Below are 7,337 nucleotides of genomic sequence, written 5' to 3'. Positions count from 1 at the left end.
CTTGGGGCTACACTTCTTGGCTATGGTTAGGTCATCTTGTCTGCCAGATTGATTATCTCTGCTATTCATTGTCTGTCTATGTAATGTTTAATGTCAACTTGACACAAGGTAGAATTATCTGGGAAGAGGGAATTCCATTGACAAAATGTCCACATCAGATTGGCCTGTAGGCGAGCATGTTACATTTTCTTAATTAGTGATTGTGTTGGAAGGGCCCAGGCCAGTCTGGAGATTCCAGCCTTGGGCATGTGATCACAGCATGTACTAGGAAGCAGGCTGAGCAAACCATGATCAGCAAGCCAGTAAGCAGCACTCCTTCATGGCTTCTGGACCAGTCCTTGTCTCTAAGTTATTTCCCTGCCCTTTTCTTCTACAGGATGTTTTTGTCATGTTGATATATCACAACATGGCACTGTCTCTAATGGAAACACTGTTCTAGCATGTTAAGACCTTATTATCACCAAAATCTCACAGAGTTTGGAGGACAATGTACCTGCATCAGAAGGAATTTGGAAACATACTGAAAATACAGATCACAAATCTCTACCATCTAAGAAAAGGACCGTGAAGCCTAAATTCTAAACCAGAACCTTGAATGAATATTTTCAAGCTAAACCCAGGTAACTATTGAGAGACAGAAATAGAGATAGAGGTAGAGATGGAGATGGAGATAGAAGTAGAGATGGAGAAGGAGAGGGAGAGGGAGAGGGAGACCTCATAACTTAGTATATCATGCCTTTAGTTACAAGATTCAGACCAATGTCTATTGAGCCCTCAGTTTAATGACAAGGTTGCCTATTTCTCACTTCAGCTGTAGAAAGGGGAAAGACAGAGTAGACACGCTTTAGATTAGTGAAAGCTTGAATTCAGTTATACTTGTCTCTTCATCACAGAAACATTAAATCGATAACTGCCTTTTATGGACTGGTTATTGTCTATGTCCTGTAGGACAGAAAAGTCTATGCAGGCAGCATCCTATCATATCTAATTTACTCTTCATGCTGCGTCCTTTACTATGATTATGTGGTAGAAATTAACTTGATAAGATATGTATATAATATTAAACAGAGCCTGAAGACTGAATGTATCTATTATTATTCTTAATGTCATTTTAGTCTGAGTATGAAAGTACTAATTTCCAAATATTATATGACCATTTCCTTCATCTTCTTCTAGAGGAAAGAGAGAAGCTGTTAAATCTCAGAAAAGTAAGAAAACCTAGCAGGCTCAGAAAGTTCATGAAACTCACAAGATTCACAAAGTACACATCCAGAATTGTGTTTTCAGTCAGCCTTAATTTGGTGGAGGTTCTTAGGAATTGATCAGGGATAGAAGACAACATTTGGTGATGTCAACTGTGATAAGTTGAGATTTCTGTGGCTCAGTTGCTTCTGGTTCTCATTATAGGACTTACTATATTTACAGGCACTCAGTAATGGCCTCTCCATCAATAAACTTCGTATTTCTCTCATGATCATGGTGTTAAAACCTTATTGATTTTTAGGTACTCTGTAAAGTATAAAGTATAGAAAAGTAGGGAGGCACATAAGTAAGAACACCTAGAAAGAAGTGACCTTGGGCAGCCTTTCTCTGGCTAGTTGGCTCCTTATTCTAATCTTTGTCCAAGCCCACTCTCTTCTCTCACTTGTGCATTTAAAAACACCCTGCATCTCCCTCTCCATTGTCCCAATGGCCGCATTTCAATGTTTTCATGGAAACTGGTCTTTTTCTACCCCTCTTAGTTGGTTCAATTATCTCTCTTTGTGCTCTTAATATATTATAAAGAAAAATAAAAGAGCATACACTAGTACATTGTCATTGTCGTAATGTTTTACACACAACTTAAGGGAAGAAGTATTTACTTTGGCTACTAGCTTTGTATAGGATCCTGTCCATCTTCCAGGGGTTTATTCTGAGAAAGGACACCAGGGTGACATGAGTGTGGTACTTGTTAAGTATGCATTGTTGAGCCAGAGGTGCAAAAGGATATGGACAAAATGAAGAGCTCCAGGTAATGACTTCAGTGACTGAATTCAGTGACTTCCTTTTAGGTTCTACCTCTTAAACTTGGCAGGAGCTTCGAAACAGCATTACCACTGGAAAACCAAGTCATCAACGGAAGGAGCTAAAGGTGATGATGATGATGATGATGATGATGATGATGATGATGATGATGATGATGATGATGGTGATGATGATGGTGGTGATGATGATGATGATGATGATTGGTTTTTCTAGACAGGGTTTCTGTTCCTGGCTGTCCTGGAACTCACTCTATAGACCAGGGTGGTCTTGAACTCAGAAATCCATCTGTCACTGCCTCCCAAGTGCTGGGATTAAAGGCGTGTGCCACTACTGCCTGGCAAATAACATTATTTTAAATGAATTTCTCAGATCAGCAAGGAGAAAGTAATTTCTGATTAAAAAGAAATTGATATTATGAAAATTATATACTCAGTTATTAACTTCCATTGGGAATAGATTTTTCAAAAGATATGAAGAGCTCAGAAACTTATTTCATGGAAGTTTAGACTTAAAATCTTTTTTAAAATAAAATAAAAGTTACACAAATTGGTCTTTTGATAAGGATTTAGGATATTTTCAAAGCAGTGGAAAAGGATTATATACCTTTCCAGACTAGTTCATTTAAGTTTTTTGTTTGTTTGTTTTTGTTTACTTTTTTTTCCATAGCTAACAATGCCTGATTTGAAGAAAACTAACATTCTTCATAAAGTTATAGTAAGACTCATGAACAGGTTTTTCTGTTTTCATCAACCAACAGACATCTTGGCAGGTATCTATATAAGGATGTCTGATTGGGGAAGGCATTGGTGACTTCCTTAATTAAGCACAGGAGCATAGTGTTGATTTTGCAGCATTCCATTAATTTTTACCTACTAACTGGCTACTTTTGGACCACAGATAATAAAAGCATCATGTATAGACACTGAAACTATGTGGAAATTATTAATTCTAGGCTGTGGAAAGATGTAAGGCACACTAAAGAGGGTGCTGTACATAAGATAGAGTCACATTTAAATGTTTACATACAAGCATGCATACATGTGTGAGTGTTTCTCTCTCTCTCTCTCTCTCTCTCTCTCTCTCTCTCTCTCTCTCTCTCTCTCTCCATGTGTGTGTAGTGTGTGTGTGTGTGTGTGTGTGTGTTTGTGTCCAACATCATCAGGGTGCAGGTAGTACCAAGATACAATATACATTATCTGTTTGAGTGCTGAGCATCTACTTAATAAGTATTTCAAAATGCATTTTATGAAATACTCAAAAATCCTATAGTGAGAATAGAATAAGATTAGAAAATGATTAAGAATGATTCTGTGAATCACATTCTTTATTTGAGTTTTAAGTTGAAACCCAAACCTACAAAGAAACTTGTAGTAAGGAAACATACTGAGGAAGATCCCTTGTTTTCCTAATTCAGTTTATCAACTATTACTTTGCATCACATTATATGAATTAAATTCCTGTTCCTGTGACTTTAATAAGAACTGGTAATTGCATTCTGTTGAGCAATATTGAAAATCAATTAAACTCCATATCTACAGTCACCCAGCAATAAGAAATATGCATTTTTCTGTAGGTCCTTCAAGATGTAGTTCAGATTCCAAAGGTGAGCAAGAGATGAGAAGAGAGAGAGAGAGAGAGAGAGAGAGAGAGAGAGAGAGAGAGAGAGAGAGAGAGAGAACACAAGTTTATTTTTGTTCAACATTTCTACAAGTTGAAGGTCATCTTGGTACATCTTGGTCATGCTACTACTGAGCAATGCCGCATGCATCTGGTGAAGATGATAGATCTTCTTCATTCAGCCAGTTATCTGGGGTTCCCTTCATCTCATCAACTGGATATGTAGTACTAACCTTTACTTTATCAGAGTGTCACTTAACTGATTGCACTCAATTTATTGGCATTGAAACAGATGACTTTGATTTATATTCATCATAAAATTAGAGAGAACTTTAGAAAACCATATTTTCTAGTGAAAGCTTGTCCAAACATCATTTCTCCTAAGTCCCTAACTAGAAAAATAAATGAGAACATTATGGGAGCAAACTTGTCCTGGATCAGTGAATCCAGACAGATGCCCTTCCCAGGTCCTTCATTTCAACCCTGATGGGCCTTTGAAGTCAGCACAGAGGTAGAAACGGTGCTGGGTAGGAAGTCTCCACAACAACAGCTCCAGATGTTCTGACAGGTGGTCTCCAGGAGGGCCTCAGTACCAGAGCAATTAATATGGATGTGACCTTCATTCTGAAACCAGCTAAAGAGCCTTTTTGATATTTTCCACATTTCTGGTCTGAGACTATTTCACAGCAGGTAGAATCTGATAGAACAGGCCTGGGAAGCTTTCCAGTGTCAAGTAAAGAGTGTGTTGAGAAGACAGAAGACTTGGTGGGGATGTGTGAACCATACACACTTTCCCTCTGTCAGTGAACAGAGTGTATGTATAGTTCTTTCCTTTCCCCAACACATGCATGAATCCCAACAATTCAAAAACACATGAATGCAGAAGTGTGTTCTCTCCCTCTGTTTTGTTAGGTATACAGATATATTTGATGTACTGAAAACATAGAATTCTACATAGAGGTCAACCATGAGTTCCACATTATTTCTTACCTAAGGGAGCTCACTCCCAGAGAAGAGATTTGTTCACTTGCCTTGGAATGTCTTCACAGATCAAATTTAAATTTCACTGTTAAAATCATAATCACCTTCCTTCAATTTACTTTACCTGCTTTCTGCTCAGGATCCCAAAGATTCCTAAAACCCTTTGACTGTATATGATATTGTATCCAAAAGGCACCATATCTGAAATGTAATATAGTCTCAATACTCTCAACAGAATAATTAGTTATCCTAATTTAACCCTTGGATGTGAAAACTTTTTATTTCTTTAGGTTTTTTTTTTTTTTTGGTTTCTCAAGATTTCACATAGAATAATTTAATAGTATATTTTATTTAATAAATAAATTAAAGTAAGTATCAATTTAAAGAACTTAAAGGAACACAAAAATAAGAAAATAATCCCTTGTCAATTTATTTACAAATATTTAAAACAGGTTAAGTGAAGACTATACAATGTTGAAATTGTTAAATTTTATAATATGATTTTAACAGTTCTATACTAGCTATTTACACACACATATATACACACACACACCAAAATGGATTACTTTGTAGACAACTATAAGTGACTGTCCAAGCTATGATAATGTGGGACTATCAGAAGGGAGAGAGCAAAAATATTAGGGGACAGTTTGCTAAGTCCAGTGCATTTTCTTCAAGAGGCTGTTTATGAATGTAGGAAAATTCTCTTAGTAGAGCTGTCAGTTTATATAATTATTGGGAGTAATACATAAATATGAATGCATCCAAAATTTCTTTCATAACATAATATGGTCTCTGAGGACCACATTGTGGTTCTAACCTACTCATTTAATTCTTTCTAATCTTTGAAACACTGGCCAAATAAGATATAGGAATTGACATACAAATCTAATGTTGTGTTTGTGAAGGAGATTTGGGCAAATCTACATTTGAGCCAACATACCCTTGCAACATATGCTTAAAGGAGAAATGTTAATGTTTATTACTATGGAGTATATTATCTTAAAACTTCACTTTATTATAGATAATGTATAATATTTTATTTAACTCTAAGATTTCCATTTCAGTATGAATTAATTATTCTTTGCATTAAGAAGAATAAGTTAACACAAAACCATATTTTTTTCATATCTATTTGATATATGGTCATAGCATCTCAATCAAGCTTGCTTACAATCACTAAGTAAATATGATATTTATAAATAGCTTACACAGGACTTGCAATATCTGTTTAGAATTAGGTCTTTTTCTCTTCTTGAAACACCTACTCTCGTTCCTTTCTATCATGATAACTGTTCTCAGTGAGCTCTCTCCTCTGGAGTAGGAAGGTGGCAGCATCCACTTATCATTCATAAAAAAAACAAAAAAAAAAAAAAAAAAAAAAAAAAAAAAAAACAAAAAAAAAACATGAATTAAGACAACATAGCCCATTTTCCATTACTGTTCCATTGTAGACCCTATTTTATGCTGGCCCCAGAAGGACTGTTAGAACATCATGATGGTAAAAATTATTACAATGCATAGCCAAGGCTATGTATTCAAGACACACAGTATCTTAGCTTCTCTGAGTAATATATTTTTTCTTATAACATACTGTCTGGAGAGTTCTACCATCTTGAAGTATCTCCTGACTGATACAGCTTAGCTACAAAATCTTCAAGATGAAATCCTCTTGATCTTGCAATCCCTTCATCAATACATGCTATGATCTATCTGCCACTCTAGTGGAGATGAATTGCCCAGGCTTATTCCAAATTGTTGTCTCTAAATGGCCTCACATTTAGGACTGTCATCCATCAATAAAGTTTTAGAGAACTGCTAAATTGATTTAGTTTTTCATAGTTGAAACAAGACTATCTTTCCACAGTCAGAGTGACAGATATGGCCTCCTGTTACTGTGTGTCACACACCACTGAACTGTTTACAACTGCTCTCTTCCAGGTAGCACGCGGATGAGAGGCTACTCAGAGAAGGATATATTCTGGGAAATGAAGTTGCCTGCTTTTTTAGGTAACTGCTGACGTGACAATTCTATGATAGATAAGCTTGTGCTCACTACCTACAGCCAGAGATGGGTTTCTTCTCTGCTGCTACCAGACTTATAGCCCTTGGCCTCCAACAACAGGAAGCATTGGCCATGTTTTTCAACAATCTCTCTTTTCCTATTTAGGAGGAAAAATACCATAAAATCAAAGAACAGGTCATAACAAGGACAACTATTACAACAACTGAAAATGAGGTCATTTTTCCCAAGGAGATGACAATGGAATTTTAAATAGTCATGTGAAGAGTTAAAACAAGCATTTGACATTGAAACGATAACAACAGCAACAAAACAGAATAAAGGCACAAGATGAGTGCTCTACATATCTCATTGTCTCTCTGTCATTTAGATGGCCTGGCTAGAATTTATTTTCTTCGTCTATGCTATAAATGATTGTTATTGGCTTCTTTATTGTTACAAGAACATTATAAAACACAAATAACATTAAATACAAGACGAATCATCTAGAGATATACAACACAACCCAAAAGTAGTATGATATCTTCAATCATTTGGGCAAAGAAAGAAGAAAACTAAAAATTGGAAAACAGTTTTATTTTTTTTTATGTTTACTTATATTTCCTTCATTGAATGTTAAAAGATAGCATAAAAGATCAAGCTTGGGGGTTATTTAAGCTTGAGTATTATTTAGAAAGTTGTGCTCATAGCA

The 7,337-nt window shown here is 35.8% G+C and overlaps 1 long non-coding RNA gene across 1 annotated transcript; it reads left to right on the top strand.

Annotated features, from left to right (window-relative positions):
- Nucleotides 1-259: 259 nt before the first annotated feature.
- LOC116094417 lies at nucleotides 260-6,946 on the top strand. The gene is made up of 3 exons (XR_004120104.1): nucleotides 260-620; nucleotides 2,052-2,131; nucleotides 6,565-6,946. It is a non-coding gene; the product is annotated as an uncharacterized LOC116094417 (long non-coding RNA).
- Nucleotides 6,947-7,337: the final 391 nt, after the last annotated feature.

The sequence above is a fragment of the Mastomys coucha genome, unplaced genomic scaffold (genome assembly GCF_008632895.1).
Source record: "Mastomys coucha isolate ucsf_1 unplaced genomic scaffold, UCSF_Mcou_1 pScaffold16, whole genome shotgun sequence".
Taxonomy (NCBI): domain Eukaryota; kingdom Metazoa; phylum Chordata; class Mammalia; order Rodentia; family Muridae; genus Mastomys; species Mastomys coucha.
Note: the sequence above shows the minus strand (reverse complement) of the source record. Positions and strands in the feature narration are given on the sequence as shown.